The sequence below is a fragment of the Ictidomys tridecemlineatus genome, unplaced genomic scaffold (genome assembly GCF_052094955.1).
Source record: "Ictidomys tridecemlineatus isolate mIctTri1 unplaced genomic scaffold, mIctTri1.hap1 Scaffold_54, whole genome shotgun sequence".
In the NCBI taxonomy this organism is placed as follows: Eukaryota; Metazoa; Chordata; class Mammalia; order Rodentia; family Sciuridae; genus Ictidomys; species Ictidomys tridecemlineatus.
Window position 1 is genome coordinate 2786132 of NW_027523576.1, and position 19597 is coordinate 2805728.

A 19597-nucleotide genomic window follows, 5' to 3' on the forward strand; every position below is an offset into this window, starting at 1 on the left:
TTTCACATATCTTCTCTACACTATTTAAAGCAAGGAGAAACTATTACTCCAATCTTGCTTTCTAATTAAAGAACTACTTATCCAAATGAAAAATGTAGGTTAGCTAATCCTACTCAGGGAGTAAATCTCCAAAACAATTTCTTAATAACAGTTTATCGAGAAAATTAAAATCCATTGAAGTCATTTAATCCAGTGGAATACTTACTTCTCTTTCATTATTTCTCCAGTTACATTTAAGGAACCCAACACTCAAAAACTTAACAATGCAAGATGGCTCCACCTTTCCCACTGAATTCAGAAGGGCTGGGTGGGAATCACACTGTGCTCCTTGGCGAGCTTAGGGTGTGGGTGAAGCACCTCCTCCACGACTACCCTGAATCTTGAGAGGGCAAATCCACAGAATAGACTTCCTTCATGGGTGGATTCAGGCACTCTGTAACAAAATAAAACACAACTGATGGATCTTGAAACAGAAAAGCATATCCCAAACAATTTTAGATTATTGAAATGCTTGTGAGCTGACAGATCCTCTTCCTGCACACATCACTTACTTACTGATGTCTCCTGGCATCTATCCTCACCCCACTGGTGATCTCATTCACTCCTGGTATGGTATATCATCTCCACACAGATGACTCCTTCATCTAGCCCAGACTCCACTCACATATCTAACTGCCAAATGGATATGACCCACTCCACATGCCTCAGTATCTTAAAACATAGTTGCAAAACTGAACTTGAAATCTTCCCTCAACAATCTGTTCTTTCTAAATCTTCACCTTTACAAATGGTCCCAGAAACTATCCAAGCCAAAACTCCACTATCTTTCCTCTTCCCTGGTCCCCTCATTTTCCATCAAGTCCTATCAAATCTACTATTATACTCTCTCTTGTAATCAATATCCCTCTCCATCCTCCTTGCCTGCCTCAATTTTCCCCAAAGCACAACTTTCTTTTCTCACCACTTGGTCCATCCAGTTTTCCAAAATGGGTTCTTTAAAACACAGTTCTTTGCAAAATATCCCACAAGAAGAATTCCATGACTCAATATTTTAAATGAGTACTCACATTAAAGTGCTCAAGAAAGCCTGGGTTGAAGATACACATTCACACCAACCCATCTATGCCACACCTGTTCTCCTGGCTCACTTTCTTCCCACAGTTTTTTCTTCATCTAGCTAATCTCTACTCATCTTTCAAGCTCAGACCCTGACTCTTATAGGAAGCCTGTCTGAGAGATACCATTTATCTCCATTTCAAGCTTTTAAATTTCTTCTTGCCATCTCTATACCATACTATGGTCATGTACTTTGGAACATATCTGCTCTGCTGGATTCTGAGATGCTTAAGAGCAAAGATTTTCCACTTATGTGTCTTTTAATGCTTAGCACATTGTTGGTACACAGGAGTACGTCAATAAACCTACATGAGCAAATGAATGCTAACATGCATTTGCTCATGCCAACTCCTAACTTACTCAATCAAACAAAAGCCCTACAGGTAGTTTCCCAATTCTGTACATGAAGCAACTAAAGGAGAAAAAAATGGATAAGTTTCATTATTCCTCTAATATGACACTTTTTTTTTATCTCCTGCAGGGTATACATGAGTAATTCTACTCAACTTCTCAGGAAAGAGGACATGATTAAACCACTGGAAAACTGCTTGGCAAAACTCTTGTTACTTTTAGAAATACTGTATATTATTGAACAAAAAAAAACTTTAATGTAATGGAAAAATAACTGGGTTAGGAGTCACATTTGAATTCAAACACCAGCTCTGCTTCACACTAGGTATGAGGCATGTAGCAAATTAATCATCTAAACTCCAAGTGTGTCATCTAGAATGAGGACAATAATACTTTCCATATTGAACATTCCTATTAGGAATACATAAGATAAGTATAAGAAAGCCCTCTGCAGGCTTTGTTATAAAGTTGGATACACCAATGCTGTTTCCACCTTAAACAATATAATGGAATGATGTTTACCTCCCCATCTAGCAATATTTATGATTGATTACTATATATTTTTATTTTTACTTCCCTTGATGATAACTAGTCCAAATAACTGGAAAAGTTTTTAAATCTGCATACTGAAAGTTAAGAAACTTTCTACTAAATTGAACCAATCAAAGCACATCTGCTTTGAGGCTTGGAGTATAAACTGGGAAATAAGAAAAACCATTGAGTATTTAATAAAAAGCTCGACAACAGTCTTAAAAATTTCAACAAAATCATGACCAGTACAACTGGCTAGACTATCTACACTGCAGAGACTGTCCACACTCTTCTGTCACTAATGGAATCTTATATAATATAGTCAATGCTCCCAGCCCTACAAACTATGAACAGCTCAGTAGATAAATCTCAATAAACCTCCACATCAAACAGACTGGAAGAAATCAAAAGACCACTGAGCTAAGCCAGACCAGGCTGATATTTTGGTTTATTGGTTAACTGTTATGCTTGGAAAGACATAAAGCTTAATTGCAAGGCTTGAGGTGTATGTAAAAAATGCCTGACTTAAGTAGAAATACTGATCAGAGCATCTGTCACTAGCTAAAATACGTGGAGATCTTTACCCGGGATATTTTTTGTTATTTTTATTTTAAATAAATGAAAATAGCCAGTTACACAGTGACTAAACATGAATCATTGTTTCAGCTTTTTGAGAATGCTAGGAAATACCAGGTGTAAATGAGGGAGTAACATTGCCGTTAATCCAGGGCATGTGAAAGTTAAAAGGGGAAAGAATCTGGTTTAGTTTATGGCTTCTTGTGGTATTAACTGAAAGGGTAAAGTTTCTAAGCTGGAAGGCTTGAATTAAAATGCAAAAGATTAGGTATTATTGAGTTCCTCTGTTACACCCAGCTTCCTGAGATAGTTAAGACTACACCCTACTAGCCATTTAGCCTAGGGCCCTGTGCAGTTTGTCACAGGGCCCGAACCAATCAGTTTGAATGTGTACCCCGCTTAGGAATGACCAATCACCCCTGCCCGAGCTGTTCCCGCCAATGGATTTGCCAATCACGTCTCAGAGTTGTTGTTCAATTTCCCCGCGCCTCATGATGATTTGTTCTGATGTATGCAAAGCCCACCGCCCTCTCCAAAAAGTGTACTTAAGCTCTGCTTGACCTTTGCTCTGGGCTCTCGGCTGCTCTCCCTCCTTTAGTGAGCACAGAGCCCCAGTGCGCTGGAATGGATCCCCAATAAATCCCCTTTTGTCAATTGCATGGAGTAAGTCTCTTGTGTGGTCTCTCCCTCCAATGATCCGCCGGACCCCCTTTACATTAACCATAGGTTTCTCACAAATTTTTTTTAAAGAGAGAGTGAGAGAGGAGAGAGAGAGAGAGAGAGAGAATTTTTTTTAATATTTATTTTTTAGTTCTCGGCAGACACAACATCTTTGTGTGTATGTGGTGCTGAGGATCCAACCTGGGCCACATGCATGCCAGGAGAGCGCGCTACCTCTTGAGCCACATCCCCAGCCCTCTGACAAATACTAATGAATACAACACTTTGAAACACTATATGGAAAAGTGAAATCCGGTGGTATAATCTGGATCTCTTAAACATTTTCTACTGAGTAACTCCAGTTGGCTGAATAAGCAACAAAAGCTAACATTTTTTAAAAGGCCCTAGGAGAAAGTTCTCCTAGTAAAGGTCTTATGAAAAGCTGAAAATGAGGTCCTCATCACTGCCTTCCTCTAATTTCCACCACTACCAAAGCTACCCAACTATACTCAAGCAGCATAGTGCATTAGGACATGCAAAGACTTAAAATGCAATCCCTCCCCTTTAGAACCTTGTGTTCACTTGAGAGTACATAACTAATTTACAAGAAAGAGACAGTACACAGCCTCTGGGGTGGTACAGGAGAGTCCTATGGAACAACAACAACAACAACAAAAAATGCTGAGATGACAATTAAAACAATGGGCACTAAAGGAGAGTTTCCTATATACTAAGCACCAGCCTTAGGCCCTCTACACCAGCCTTAGGCCCTCTTAGCTTTATCACATTTGCTCCTCACAATTCCAGAGGCAGACTCTATTGTCATTCACATTTTATAAGGATGCTGAGACAAAGAAATGGAGGCTCAGGGGACTAAGTCACTTACACCAGAAATCAAATGTAGACATGCCTATTTCTATATTCATCTTCTTTGCCTGCTCCTAGGGCAGAGCCTGAAGAAGGCAGTATGGACTAATACAGAGCTGAAGCCCCAGAGTCTGCTCTCCAGAAAACCAGTTTTAGGAAGACCATTGGGCTGAACCCAAGGATGGAAATCAGCATAGCTTAAGAAGAAGGGAGAGGCAGGCATTTAGGAGCAGAAAAACCATGAACAAAAGCACTCAAAGTAAAAGCTTAACATTCAAAGGAACAATAGGGAGATTAGCTTGATTAGTGTGTGGGTATATGTTTGGAATGGGAGAAGGTAGTTGGCAGGCTTTAATAAATATTTGTAAGTTTGAATAATGCGAGATAAGGTGAAAAGGGCCTTGAAAGCAAAGCTGAAGAAAATGCAATTAACCAACAAATAACTTGAGCAAATGTTCAGCCTCCCTAGTAATAAAAGCAATGTAAATTGAAACACCAAGGTCTTTTCCTTCTCACATTCCCTGAAATTTGCATTAAAAAAAAACTTATTTCTGGGGCTAGGGTTGTGGCTCAATGGTAGAGTGCTCTCCTAGCATGCATGAGGCACTGGTTCGATCCTCAGTACCACATAAATGTGAAACAAAAATACTGTGTCCACCTAAAACTAAAAAATAAATATTTTTTAAAAATGCTTACTCTTAGTACTAGGAAGATTGCACATGCTGGTAAATGTGTTAATTGGTATCAGTTAAAAGAAACTTGGCTATTAGTTTCATGGAATGTTTATATTCTTCAGTCCAGCAATCTCCCTTTCAATAATCATAAAAACATGGACAGGGGCTGGGGTTATGGCTCAGTGGTAGAGTGCTCACCTCACATGTGCGAGGTCCTAGGTTCGATCCTTAGCACCACATAAAGATAAATAAATAAAATAACGGTATTGTATCTAACTACAAACTAAAAAAACAAATTTTTTTTAAAAAAGAACAAAGATAAAATTCATGAGAGAATATTCCTTGCATCACTATCTATAGTGGGGAAAAATCAGATAAAATGCTCAAGATTGTTGATTAAAATAAAAATAACTCTTTTAAAAAGAAAAAAGGCCAATTAGAGCAATAAACTTTATACTATGTGAAATGGAAAGTGAAACGTGTGACTGGAAGTGAAATGGAACCTGTTTTTTCAAGAAAATTAATTTATTAAGAAATATGACGGGCTGGCGATGTGGCTCAAGAGGTAGCGTGCTTGCCTGGCATGCGTGCGGCTCGGGTTCGATCCTCAGCACCACATACAAAGATGTTGTGTCCGCCAAAAACTAAAAAATTTTTAAAAAATTCTCTCTCTCTCTCCCCTCCCTCTCTCTCTCTCTCTCTCTCTCTCTCTCTCTCTCTCTTAAGAAAAAAAAAAGAAATATGACAACTTGTGGGTTGGGGTGTGGCTCAGTGGCAGAGCCCTTGCCTAGCACAAGTGAGGCCTTGGGTTCGATCTTCGGCACCACATAAAAAATAAATAAATTATAAAATAAAGAACTCTGAAAAAAAGGAAGAAAGAAAAGAAAAGAAATATGACAATATGTAAAACCTAACAGTATAGAATGCAACAACGAGTCGTGTCCTGTGACCTAGAAATCACACACAGGAGACTCTACTTGCAGAAAGAGGCTTACACATTAAAACACTTTATAAACAAAGATACACAGCAGTCTGTTAATTTTTTTTAAACTAGGAGGATTACAAATTATCAAACAAAAATGAAAAGTGATTCCTACCAGTGAAAAAAGAAGGGTGTGTGTAGAATAACTACAAATACATTTTATAAAAACTAAATACTCATGAATTTAAAAAAAAGGTCCAGAAAACACAGCAAAATGACAACTGCAATGCAATAGCCTAGGTGAAGACAATAAAACTGTGTAACTTTTTCATATTTTTCTTAATAAGCACATATTACTTTCAACATACAAAGAGAGAAGAAGAGTGAAACAGAAGAGTAGGAGTGAAGTCCTGGAAACCACAGCATCATCTTCCCCCCACCAAGGTTCTGCCCATACTTAACTACCCCATGTCAAATCGACACACTGGCCACAAAGAGGAGAGATGCTAGTTGGAAAGCAAACCTTTTGACTATAAGGAAAGAAAACTCAGCCATGGCACTGAAACCAGGAAGTACCTGAAGGACCAAAAAACAAGGCTGACTGTTGGAAAAGAAAGAGTGTAGGAAAAGATTTGGGAGTCCAAAGACCTACTGAAAATGTACCAGTGTTTTCTTTTAATTCACAAATGCACCCAGGTCTCTGAAGATTCAAGATTTTTCTAAGTAAACGAATCAAAAAATACAGAACAAGGAGAAGAGAAAATACTCTGACATATCATTTATTGTTCCCCATAGAGAATAAGATATTGCCAATTACAGAGTACCTCTGATTATAAAGAATACACACTAGAAATCAGGGAGTCCCTCTGAGAAATCTCCTTAAAGAGCTGGCCTACCTCTAAGCACTTCCTACCACATGAGCTATATCACATATACCATAGAGAAAAACGGGAAGAATCCTCAGATGCTCGCCTCTTGGATTATACCAGAACAATGGTATAATATTTGATTCCTCTCTCTTCTTCTTTATCATTGCTGTCACTTCACAATAAGACTGACCTGTTCCTTGATTGTGTTTTAGTTTATTTCATTGTAAGCACACTATATGTTCCGTGAGAATAGGCTGTTCTTAGATCTTTTTTGGTGTCACCTAGTACTAAGCCCTGTATACAGTTGATAGTTAATACATATTTATTGATAGATATCAGGCTAGGTGCTCAAAGTCATTCCAGACTAAGGTAAATTGAGAAACATGATTCCTTCTGCTACTGTGATTTTTTAAAATAATTCTACGAAGAGTGACATTACTCCAGGTGTCACTATACATGACTGTAATCCCAGCTACTTGGAAGGCTGAGGCAGGAGGATCCCAGCCTTGGCAACTTAACAAGACCTTATCTCAAAATAAAAGATAAAGAAGGCTGGGGATACAGCTAAGTGGTAGAGCACTTGCCTAGCAGGCATGAAGCCCAGGTGTAGTCCTTAGGACTACCAAAAAAAAAAAAAGAAAGAAAGGAAGAAAGAAAGAAAGAAAAGAGGGTTATTATACAGAAGGCCCTAAAAAACCATTAAAAATTCTATTTAATGGGAGCAGGAAGAAACGTCTACAGAAAATGCCAGGGATTCCACGGGATTCAATTTTCATGGACAAGCCAACCAGTTTGGCAATGCATGAGGGCACAATTTTAAATGCAGCCAGGGCTGAAAACAGGAAGGATATACACAATCAAGTATTTAGGGACAGTATGTTCCTTGGTGGAAGGCCACAACTTATAGTCATATGGCAAATGAAATACATGATATTATAAATGGTGGCATTGCAGGTAGCCCACAGAAGTTATTTACTTCACCACTGGAACAATATACTTTTATAATGATAAATAATTGAAAACTAGTTCATTGAAATATTGGAAAGCAATCAAGGAGAACACCACTAAAAGAACTTCTTTTCTCTGAAATATAGAAGCTTCAGGGAAAGTTCTCAATTAAAGCATTAAGGAGTTGAAGATGACCTGTGCTGGGTTTCTGGGGGAAACTAGGCACTTGTGACCCTTAGAAGTCAGTGGCACAGTATTTTTAATACACATAATTCCATTTCCAAATGCAGGTAGGGGAGGCAGAGCACCAATATTGCTCTGCGTTGAACACATTTTCTAGCAGCAATATAAACAAAAGGTGAGGGAAGATTTTCCCACATTAATGGAAGAACTGGAAGAGACACAGGGAGAAAGTGTGTTTAAAAGACATTAGCAAGAGCTCTGCTACAGCCACGTCTGCACAGTGCAGCGGGAATGAGGCTCTTCCCATGAGGGAGAGCAAAGTCCACAGTTACCTTCAGCTTCCCACCTTGCTTTATAGGTAACTTTACAGTTGAGTCCAAGTCTTGCCTCTCCTCTTCCATTGTTCTTCAGAGATTTGCATCCTATTTTATAAATGTGTGTCATTCCCTCATCCCCTCAGTGCTTGAACCTACCTCGTATACTTGCTGAATGAATGATGAAGAAAAAAAATGTCAGAATGCCTAACCTGGACACCAGTTACACAGAAATGGAACCACAGGCATAGGAAAGCTTTGATTAAAGGGGTGACAGAGGGGATCAAGTGAATTACAGGACAGGGGTATGTAGCTGACCATTAGATGGATCTAAGTCAATTATTCAGATTTGAGAGGTTGTAGAAATAGATACAACTAAGATGAAGATGTCGTAAGAGTAAAAGAAAGGCAAGATGTCATGGAATTGTGCTTATAGAATGGAAAATTCTAGTCTTCCAAGATTTAGCAACTGGATCAGACGTACTGATCCTTGTCGAATGAAGCTAATCTAACCCTAACTTCTGTCAAGCCCAGCTGGTTTGCCCTGACCCAGACAGCCTCATGTTCCAATTCTATAGAGGCAGTTTGTAGAGAACAAAGCAGTTAGAGTTCAGAGGACAGAAAAGAAAGAAACTTGGCAGAAAAAGAAAGAGAGATTATTCAGAACAATTGGCCTAATTTGAGTTCAGAGGCCAAAAAAGTCACATCAAAATACCACATTCAATTGAAATAGAACAGGGATTTTTGACACAGAAACAAAAATAATTAAATGCCAATTCCCATAAATTTAGAAAGATCATTTGACTTCACACTATTTGGCCTTATGATAAGAAAACCAATATATGGGACAAATTCCAAAAGTAAACCAGAGTTTGTGATAACAAACATGTTAACACTGTTAGCTTATTAGAGATGAGCTGTGAACCAGGAAGATAATTCATAATGTCAAAGAGCATTTTCAAGCTTGGATTCAGAATCTCTATTTTAATGTTTTACAAAACTTGGTTCATGTGTGAAGACATACATATACTTTGTTCCTGGGTGCTATGGTTTTGGATATGGTTTATCCCTCAAAAGGACATATGCTGGAAGATTGGTATCCAATAAAATGATGTTGGAGTAGTCAAACTTTTAAGGGGTAGGGCCTCATGAAAGGTAACTAGGTTACAGGGTTACTTATACCCTCATGAATGGATTCATGATGTCTTGGAATAGGTCAAACCTCATGGGACTGAATTAGTTCTTGATAAACTGGGCTATTGGAAAGCAAAGCCACACCATGCAATTGGCCCTTCTACACAGTCCATTGGTTTCCTTTCTACTTCCTGACCATGTTGTGATAGCCATGGGTGTGGGGGAGGGAACTTTTCCAGAATACTAGCACCATGCTGTTTGGACCACCTTCCACCACCAGAATCATGAGCCAAATAAATCTCTTTTCTTTATGCACTACCTAGCATCACGTGTTCTGTTATAGCAACATGAAATGGACTAAGGAATTACATGAAAATTTTTTAAATGCAAGCTATTTACAAGAATGAATTATAGCCACATCAGTGTTTATATCAGCTCAATTCAAAATAGCTAAGCTATGGAACCAACCTAGGTACCTTTCCACAGATGAATGGATAAAGAAAATTTGGTATATATACAAAATGGAATGTTAGTAAGCCATAAAGAAGAGTGAAATTATGGCATTGGCTGGTAAATGGTTGGAACTGAAGAATGTCGTGCTAAGTGAAATAAGCCAGTCCCCCAAAAAACCAATGGTTGAATGTTATCTCTAATACGTGGATGCTAACACACAGTGAAGGAAAGTGGAGAGGAGAAGAATAGAAGTTCAACTGGATTAGATAAAGGAGAATGAAGAGAAGGGAGTGGAGAGGAGAATAAGAAAGACAGTACAATGAACTGAACATAACTTTCCTATGTTCATATGCGAATACATGACCAGTATAATTCCACATCATGTACAACCACAAGAATGGGATCCTAATTAGAATAAGCTATACACCATGTATGTATAGTGTTAAAATACACTCTACTGTCATATAAAAAGAATAAAAAAATTAAAAAGAATGAATTATACAGAACCGTATATCTAGACCCTTGTACTATTTCATATTTCTTTACAACTACATGTAGGAAATATGTAAAGAAAATAAATTTTCATATTAGGCTAAAATATATTTATTATCTTCCTATATTTAAATCACTGTTCCTAATTAAAACATTTTCAATGCTTTTGAGATGACCTTGAACATCAGACATCAATGTAGTAACACACATTGCTTAATTCACACTCTTTCCCCGACCTTGTCCTTCCTTTTAATGGAACTTGACTTTTAGAATTTACCATTCTCAGACTAGTCATGTGCTTCAGGAAGAGCTAACATATATTCCAGGCCCAACTGAAGAACCCTGATTTGTCTAAGCTAATTATGGCAGATCTATTTCCCCCACCCGGGTTAAGTTGGGACATGTTAAAAATTAACTTTGGTCAATAATATATGAATAAAAATCTGTAGGATGTGGAGGTGGGGACATAGAAACACACACAGGAGGAAGTGTCATTGTTTTCAAAAAGAAATAAGAAACACAAGGCTTCTAAATATTGTGTTTCAACTCTAACATCTGGAGGATGGCTCCAACATCTACATAATAGCAGCCATCTTGTAACCATCCAGAAAGCCTCCTGGGTCCATGCCTTCACGTCTAGGATGACACAGTAGAAACACAGAGAAAACACATGCTTCAACCTGAAAGAAATAAATCCCCCTTAAAACATCCTGGTTACATATGTAATAACTTTTCCCTGTTTAAATTTTGATTTGGGTTTTTTATTAGTTGTATCCAAAAGCATTCTAACTACTATTAAGTCTGAACTATTTCAAACTTACATTTAAATATTAAAAAATGGAGCTATTATTTGAGGGATGAAAAATGACAATGACAAGAGTATGCTACTTAATTTTTTTAACCACACAAATATAAAATAAAGATATTGTGTCCACCTATAGCTACTTAATTTTTTACTAGGACATCTAGCCCAAGGTACAGAACTCAGTACTTCTAGTGAATCCTAAAGTCTATTATATTTCAAAGGTGTTTACTACTCTATTCCCCCTTCACTACTTGCCTCCCCTCCTTCCCCACTTACAAGCAAACACATAAGTACACATACCACAGTCTGACAGATTAGGTCCTCAGCCTGCTGACCAGTTCATCATCCAGACTGGCGGTGCTACTTCCCCATGTCATGACTTTAGGAAAATGGAAAGTATCTTCTTCTAATAACGGTAAAGACAAACACCAAAAAAGTAATATACTGCTCATGACAGGCTCTGTGTACTGGTGAATAAATGCTTTGTACATGAAAATAATTTGTGTTCCAGTCCTGCCACTTTCCAGCTATATGACAGCAGGCAAATAACTAAAATTCACTCCCTGTCGTTTTACTCCATTGTGAGGTGATGATGATATTACTCACCTTGCAAGGATCTCGTGAAGGTTAAATTAGACACACATAAAAAATTTTATTGATCACATTTTTATCAAAAATAGTTTTGTGTGTAACAACAATAGTTGGAAATTTCTGGAATTTCAAAACTATATGTTACTAAAATCAATAGTTACTAGGACTGAATTCTGAACAAATTATAAATGTTATCTTAAATTCTAAGAAAACCATTCCCTCTGGCCTTAAGTTCTTTGACTCCATTTTCTCATTTGGAAAACAGCTCTGTGGTGTTTCTCTACAGGTAGTGAATGAGCAACAAATACAGCTTGTAAACTTCCTGATAAATGAATACTTTATCGCATAGCCCTGGAAGCAACCCTGACGTCTTAAATTATGTAATCCTGGTATTACATTATATTAGTCTGGCTCATATAAAATGTAAGCTACAAAAATATCAAAGCTAAGAAAAAATATTTACTCATGCTTTTACATGCAGAAAGAGGATGCATGCATTGCCAAGATTCCATAGAACAAGCTCAAACGAGAGCAACAATGCCTCAGTTATTAGAGAGAGCAATGGCCTGAAGCAGTCCTAAGGAACAAAGATTACTTGGTCCATGCAAGAGTCAATATTTAAGCATACAATGAGTAATTCCCACTTTAAGTTCATGAACATATTTCTTTTCAAGAACTTCTTTTTGGCTACAAATTTCATTTGTGGTCTTCCTACCTATAATCCATGAACCTATGAATGAACAAAACGTTGAAACATGAAACTCTCCAGTAAACAAAAATGTCAGTACAGACTTAATTCTGACTAGACCATCTCAACAAGGTTACACAAGACTTGTACTGTACTTCTCAGTCTCCAAAAATACTCATTTATCTACCCTGGCTAAAGCAACAGATTGAATGTTCTACAAAGATTTGTGGTAAATGCATGAATGACACCTCCAGACTATATCAAATCATGGGGCTCTTAACTTTAAATCATTATTATTTAAAATCCTCTGACAAGTAAAGTGCCTCTTTGGGAGAATGAACCTCATATTCCACATTAGAATCATTTAAATTCAAATGAATATTATTGTTGCTAATAGAAACTTCATTTCTAAATATTTTTTTCAAATGTTCTAGTCATGCTGTAAGCTAAAAATAACCATTAAATTATATTAATGCTAGCTTTGTGATCTTGAGCAAATCACTTAATTTTCTGCACCTTAATTTTCTTATCTGTTAAATGAAAATGGGATTGGGTGACTTTTTAGGTCCTTTAGAAAATAAAGACAAATAATAATTGTTATCATTTATGTCATTTTAATTAAAGATGTGAAAAATGTAACCAAAGATTCTGTAAAACATTAAGTCTAAAAGAAATTGAACCACAGCCAAGAATTTTTGTAAACCCCAAATCCCCTCTCGATAGCACCAAATAATTGATTTTTACAGAGTTAACTATGAAAAAGGTAAATTTCTTATTAGTAAAACTGATAACCTCCTGGGCTAATTTAATTCATTCCCTACTTGCCAACCAGAAAAGTATGATTTTTACCTTTCTGGTTTAACAGCATAATGTTAGAAACTTTAAGGCCTACTCTTGCCTCATCTCTTATATACATGAAAACAGTGAGGCTCACTCAAAAAAAGAATACTTATGGGCATTCTCATCCATAGCCTACCTGCCTGCCCCTCTATCGGGTATACTGTATTTTCTCTTGCCTTTGTCTTACTTGCAATAAACTGCTCTAATAACTTCCCCACCAAAAACATAAAATCCACGAACGAAAAAAACTACATAATTCATATTGTCTTCCAACACCCACAGAAAGGGTCTTAGAGTCAACTCAAGCAAACTTCTCCCCTGTGCCCCACCCCCACTGAAATCAACATACCATATTAAAAATATGTGATTATTGGCCCACATTCAGACTCTGAATGAACGAATGAAGTGGCTTGTCTCCCACAGTTAGGGCAATGTAAAATCTAAAGACATACACCAAAAAAGTAATATACTACTCATGACAGGCTCTATGTATTGATAAATAAGTGCCCTGTACATGAAAATAATTTGTGTTCCAGTCCTGCCACTTTCTGGCTATACGACAGCAGGCAAATAACTAAAATTCACTCCCTGTGGTTTTACGCCACTGTAAGGTGATGATGATATTGTTCACCTTGCAGGGATCTCATGAAAGTTAAATTAGACACATAAAAATGGCCTGGCACAAGCCAACCATGGAATAGGCAAAAGACACTAAAAGACATGCCATCTGCCTTACAAAACTTCTCCCTTCCCTCAAGGTAAGTTGAACAGAATCCAATGCAACAGATAGCTGCCATATTTTTCACTGGGCTGTCAGTTCCCCTTAGGCACAGAATATTTCTGATTCATCTCTGCATGCTAGTACCCAGCAGATTGAAAACATAATGAACGTTATTCAATGGGGAAAATGAGAATTCTTTGGGTCTGAGGATGTTAGTATTATCCCAGACCCAGTGAAAGAAAATTCCAATTTTCAGTTTGGCCAAATAGGTAAGTGTTTACTACAAGCTTCTATGTGGTTCAAAGCAAATAAGCTATTCTGAATTCTAATAATTACATTCTCTAAAATATAAAAAACTCAATTGCCCTAAAGCTCTCAATTTTAGTTTTGAAAAACCAATTCTTTCCTAAACAATGGAGTGGGTAACCACAGAAACTTGTGGAATCTCTTTTCCTAGAAAACACAAAGAACAGGAAAGAAGCCAGTCAGTCTGGAAATGGCTTCAAAATCTGCCGATAAGCAAGAAGTTGGGCTGAGTTAGATGCCCCTTGAAGGGTTCCTCCAGACCTATGCCACTAAGAAAAATAATTCTAATAATTCTGTCATTTATGTCCAAGAAAATAAAATAAATCTAACATCTCCCAATACAGTCATTGGAAATTATTTTATTTGGATCTAGTGATGCTTTTACAAACCCATTTTCTTCTTAAATTATAGTAAACTGTACTAAGCTCTTAATTTGAATATGAGCTCTTCTTAATAATACAGAATAGAAATTGCACTTAACACAGTAAACAAAATTATTTATTCATTTCTCTTTTTCAGTCTATTTCATGACCTTAAATCTACTCTTCCCCAAAGCCTTATAAGAAATACTATTTCCCCAAAAATACAGCACTCTATTTTTTCCATTTACAGATGTCCAAGGCATTCATTACCCAAATCACATTGCACAGGTGATTAGTATATGATATCTTCTATTTTCATCTGATTCACAAGTAACAGTTTATTTCTCCCCAGCTGAACTGTAAGCTCAAAAGCCCAAGTTTTGGAGCCCTCATGTTTAAACTGAATTCAAGGTAAGTACTTATTCATCATTAAGTTCTTATTGGCTCACAGGTTGAGTTTAAGCAAAAGGAAAATGTAAAAGCAATACTATTTAATTCTGCACACTGAGCACCTGTATGAAGTTTTGGCAAAGCAGACACTCCACAAAGTCAAAAATAAATCTTCTCAGACTACTATATATTGGCACTTGCCACTTAGCTGCAACTAACATAGTTGAAGGTTAAGACACACAAGGGCCCCAGAGTTAAAGATGCAATTGGTTTAGCTGCTACCCTATAAAGAATGAGCAGCTATCAAGGACGATCCATTCACATACAGATGGCAGCTACTATAGAAAAGCAGAAAGCACAGCACCTTCCCCAGAAAACATGGCTATGCATGTTCCGATTTTACATGGAATCCATTATTCATTCTGTCAGACTAAGTCAGTTAAATGACAACAAACAGAAAGAAAAGGAGTGTTAGAAAATTACAGTGTAATAACATGACTGTAAAACTTGTATTTTCTCACTGTTCATAATCCAAAGAACACATCTAGATCAGACCAATGGGCTCAAAAGCTCAATCTTAAGTGCATTCCACACACTCATACAGAGAGGCAGACCCCTGGTCCTTTCTCCACATATTAAATGAAAACTTCTGGTCCCTACTATGTGTCAGGTACTGTCTAAGGCATTGGCACTTTATCAAACATGCAATTCTAGTAACATTATATAAAGTCTCAGCTTCATATTTTAGAGGGAAGACACCTCAGGCTTGGCCCAACCTCTTATTTGAGCAAGAAGAAACTCAAGGCACAGAGAGGATAACCTCGTTGGTTATTGTGGCTTTATGAGAACAAAGGCAGGAGTAGAAAACAAACTTTTTATCCCCCCCTCCCCAGTAATAAAATTTACTTTTTCTACTAAGCAAGTATTTCTATATGCTTCCTACACACCAGACAGTATACAAGGTACCAGATACACAGGATTCTGACCCTGGTGCTGTCCTCAAAAGGCACAGTCTAACAGCAAGGCAACAGACAGAAACAGCAAACCATATCTCTAATTGTTTAGGACTTCAATTTTTAAAAAAATTAATAATAAAGTTGTAATAGTTTGTTGTAGACTCTTAATAACCCCATGAAGATAAAATCTAGATCTTACTACTCCTGTCATATAGATTGAGAAACTGAAGTATGGAGTGAATAAGGGACTCTACTAAGGTCATCTCCAGTGGCAGCAAAATGCCTAGAAACCAAGTTTATTTACTCCAAGGTAGACATTCTTTTCACACTAGATGGAAAAAAAGCAGATGTTCTTTTTATGTTCAGTTCCTTTCTGACCAAGAGCACACATTTGCAAGATTGCATGCAGAACAACCTGTGGTTGTGAAAGCAAATTTAACTGGCTGTGAGGTGTCATCAGCTGAGGTTAGTTATTTGATGACTGAGTAATCACCCAACAAGACATTGTAAGTAGCATTCTTAAAGTGCCCTTTATATATACAAAGAATAGATGGAAACGGTCCTATCCTTCGGGGAATTAATATGTAGAAAATGGGTATATAAATATTTCAACAAAAAGTGACAAAATTAAATAAACTACAAAAGTAGAATAATCACAAACAATTGCAAATTTAATAAACTAAATGTTTTGCAGAACTTCTAAGAAGACCTGCCAAGAAACTGATAATTCAAGAGTTAAATAGAAAAGAGAAGCCTGTATAGGAGATGACACATGCCAGTCTTCTGATTATTGAAATACAGGCTCTTACTAAAAAATGTTCACCACACTTAAGTAAAATATCAACTTCCTAATTCCTTCATTTCACTTTCCACCATTAGTCAAAATAATTATACAAATATTCCATTTCCCTTCTTCTAGGAAAGTTATTAATTTTGTAATCTTCTCTATTCAAAAGAAATGAATTTCCATCAGTGTGACTTTAGCTAAAAGGGTAAAACTGTGTGATCTCATCGCCCTTTTATTCTTCTATCCTCTTTCAGTTGCAACCTAAATGAAATTAATGATCATTTTTCTCTGGTGCACAGTAAAATTTATATACACATTCAAGAAGAGCAATTTTAACATTAACTTTAATTGTTACTTAATATCATATTTTATTCATACTACTAAACATCATCATGGTCTCATAAAAAGATACAACTATTTTAAACTTAAGCACACTGTAGAATTATTAACAAATTAGACAAAGTTAAAAAGAAACAAATACTAGTAATTTTCAGTTAATGACAGGAAAAATTACTTTAAGAATGAGCTAAAGGGGCTGGTGTCATGGCTTGGTGGTAGAGCAGTTGCCTACCATGCGTAAGACACTGAGTTCAATCCTCAGCACCACCTAAAAATAAATAAATAAAGGTATTGTGTCCATCTACAACTAAAAATATTTTAAAAAAATAACAGGCTATAAAGTAAAAATTATAATCATGCTACTAAAGTAGTAATATTTATTTTAAAAATACAACTCAGGGGAGGAAAAAAAATCTCTTAGTATTCCTGCATTTACTCAGGGGATTCAAACTTAGAGCCAGTTACCTTTCTTTGAAATATTTGGTGAATTTTACAGGCTGATAAGCAGCAATTTTCAGAACCACCACAGCAGGTTTCACTAGAATTACCACAAGCATATCAAAAAATTATTTCATCATATCTTTTAGTTCTTAAAACTTAATTTCATCACAAGAAGACATATTTTAATAAATACCAGTTTAAAATCTAAATTTGAAGCAAAAGCATAGTAACTTGTTTAGGGAAGAGAGAAGCTGGGCTTGAATTCATGTTTAGGTCCTTAAGACAATGACTTGTATGTCAAATTGGATTCTAAAAATTTAAGGGAGTAATTAAACATGCAGCGACAGTGACATCTAGTGTTAACAGCTGCAAGCCAACTACACTACTATTAAATCCTCAAATGCTGAAGAACTATCCAAAGCTTCTCTTTAAGAACAAACAGAACTTGTGCATTATATTAAATAATAATAATAATAATAACCAAAATGGTTCCATAGATTTCCTTCCAGACATTAAAAAGCCTTACTGAAAAAAACAGAGTAAATTAAAGACCAAAAAGTAAATGCATTATTTATTTCACACAGTCAACATCTCCAACTTTCTCCCTTCGTTTAGGAGAGTAATGAATGCACAGGTAGTCTGGAAGGTGTTCTGATAAGAGTTTCACAATCTTTTAAACTTTCGCCTATATGATTAAAGATACTGCACAGATAGTAAATACTCGATAACACATCAGGAAAAAAGAATGTAGGACATTTCAGGAATACTTGAAGAAGACACAAAGAAAAAAGAATAGTTACTGCAGTGAGAAACAAGTCTATATTTCAGCCCTGGCTTCCTTGCTTTATATTTGTTGATTTGAAAGGTCAACTTTGTAATCAGTTGATATTTTTGCCCAAGGATTTAGAATTTGGCAGCACAGGTTAATTCATTATACCATTTTTATAGTTTTATGCTACAGATGAATCTGTAAAAGTAAGCAAAATTTCGACAATTATTTTTGGCCAGGACAATTTTGTGTAAAAAGAAAAGTTAGCATTAGATGAAGCTTACTTACCTATTTGTTTTGGAAAGTTCGTCCTTTCCCCTTTTAACTCCAAAAATTCTTGTGATCAAGGAACGAAAGAGAAGAGTGGATGAATTTCTCACCTATTATAAAAATAAACACACAATATGGGTCAAGGAATATTTATGGCATGAAATCAACATGTATAATGGTCAACTAGGTATTCCAATCATTATACCATTGGCTAGTGTAGGACTAAAGAAAACATGGTTTGTTTTCACAAAATGAGACAACTTAAAAAAAAAACTTAATAGTAATTGACTCAATGAACTCTTAAATTAAGCCCTAACTCCAAACACAATATAGTTTTTTCCTATTCTAATATTATCAATTGATTTCATTTTGTCCTTGAATTGAATCACCAAACAGTACTTTAAGAAAAAAAAAACTATTTTTCATATCCTTCCTGACAATGATTATTCTAGACCTCAACTCTTTTCACTTATTTTTCTGTACTTACCTACCTGTGAGAAAATACTTGCAAGACTTAATTTCAAAGAATCCATGTAATAAATAGTCAAGAAAATACTTAATATTCCAAATGTCATTAACTTCACAATGCCAATAATATAGCCAAGGGATATTAACCCTAAAATTATATGATAGAACTGATTAATAAAAACAAGAGGCAAGAATAATGTTAATAAACTTGGATCATTTCTCCAAGACACTACAGAGTATGTTTTCCAAGCCAATGCATCAAGATACTTTGGAATTTCACGACACTGTCTTGAATATTCTAGCATTATTGGTCTTCCTCAATCACCTTGCCAAATCAGAGTAGAGAGGTTTAAGTATGTACTGCCTTCCTTATGGTGTGCAAGGCAATATACCAGCACCACAGAGAATATCTAGAAATAGAAGACACACAATTGCTGCCATCATAGAGCTTATTTTCTAATTAGGTAAGTGATCATATGGTATGTTAAGTAGCAATATAATCAGAAAAGTCATTAAAAGTAATAATGCAGGCTGGAGCCATAGCTCAGTGGTAGAGCCCTTGCCTCGCACATGTGAGGCACTGGGTTTGATCCTCAGCACCACACAAAAATAAATTAATAAACAAAGATTTTTTTAAAAAAGAATTACTTGAGATTTAGAAAACCACTTCCTGAAACCATTGCATAAGGGTCACAAACTCAAACGCCCAGTAGAAGCAGGGAGCAACAGAGGCAGCAGTGGACTGTGTCTAATTTAGTCCCTGCTCAGCTTCAG

General features: G+C 36.3%; 1 protein-coding gene across 7 annotated transcripts in view; it reads right to left on the bottom strand.

Moving 5' to 3' along the window:
- Positions 1 to 18465, bottom strand: part of LOC144373966 (transport and Golgi organization protein 1 homolog) — a 147576-nt gene extending 129111 nt beyond the window's left edge. For 6 of the 7 annotated variants that reach the window (XM_078036905.1, XM_078036904.1, XM_078036910.1 and 3 more), the window contains exons 1-2: positions 18374 to 18465; positions 206 to 433 (exon numbers count right to left, since the gene is read on the bottom strand). The gene's annotated coding sequence lies outside the window, so the exon portion shown is untranslated. The remainder of the gene's footprint in view (positions 1 to 205; positions 434 to 18373) is intronic. The other variant, XM_078036906.1, reaches the window with a different exon arrangement.
- Positions 18466 to 19597: the final 1132 nt, after the last annotated feature.